This window comes from Zingiber officinale, chromosome 5B (genome assembly GCF_018446385.1).
Source record: "Zingiber officinale cultivar Zhangliang chromosome 5B, Zo_v1.1, whole genome shotgun sequence".
Classification (NCBI taxonomy): Eukaryota; Viridiplantae; Streptophyta; class Magnoliopsida; order Zingiberales; family Zingiberaceae; genus Zingiber; species Zingiber officinale.
The window spans coordinates 75,091,846-75,092,573 of record NC_055995.1 but is presented as its reverse complement, the minus strand read 5'-3'; positions in this window follow the sequence as shown (position 1 = coordinate 75,092,573).

The window sequence follows — 728 nt, the reverse complement described above, 5'->3', positions numbered from 1 at the left end:
AGAGGTACTGGAGGCGAACATATTCATCTTTTACCATCTTATATGAGTGATGAGTCGGGAGCTAATTGACGGAGTGACTATAAGTTAGATAATAGACGGGACAATGATTGAGTCGTACATTTTACATGATCAGACCGTTGACTAGGTGTCACCCTCGGTTTCTACTATTGAGCCAGGGACGGTTCTAGCAACAAAGTATGTCAATTCGACCATCAAAAATTATCGGAGGTTGAGGTGAGAACCAACTTGACAAGGAAGTCTCCGTTAAATTGAGCTTTTGTACACGAGAGCCAGCCGAGCAAGGAGAATATCGACCGTGCCGAGGAGCAGAGGAGAATGCTTCCTATCTCCGATTCATCAGTTACCAAAGTTATCATTATTTCTGAAATTATCCTTTCATAGCGTGTGTTTCGTCTTTAAATCATACCAAAATAATATAGAAAAAATTGAGAAAAATACTACTGAAAACGCTCTTGAATGAGTTATTAAGACATCATTAACTTGAATGTCGTGGATTCTATTTCTTCAAATACAGCAGCATGACTTGGACCAGATATTAGTCCTTCACAGACAACTCTAGATAAGAGAAGCTCTGTTGGTTGGCTATTGAGGATGAGATCAAACTAGAATTCAAACTGTATGCTGTAAACAAATTAAAGGTTAAAGTCCCCGGTAAGTTACGAAGATTATTCGTCTACTTCAGTAAATGACAGTTAGAGTAGTTGAGC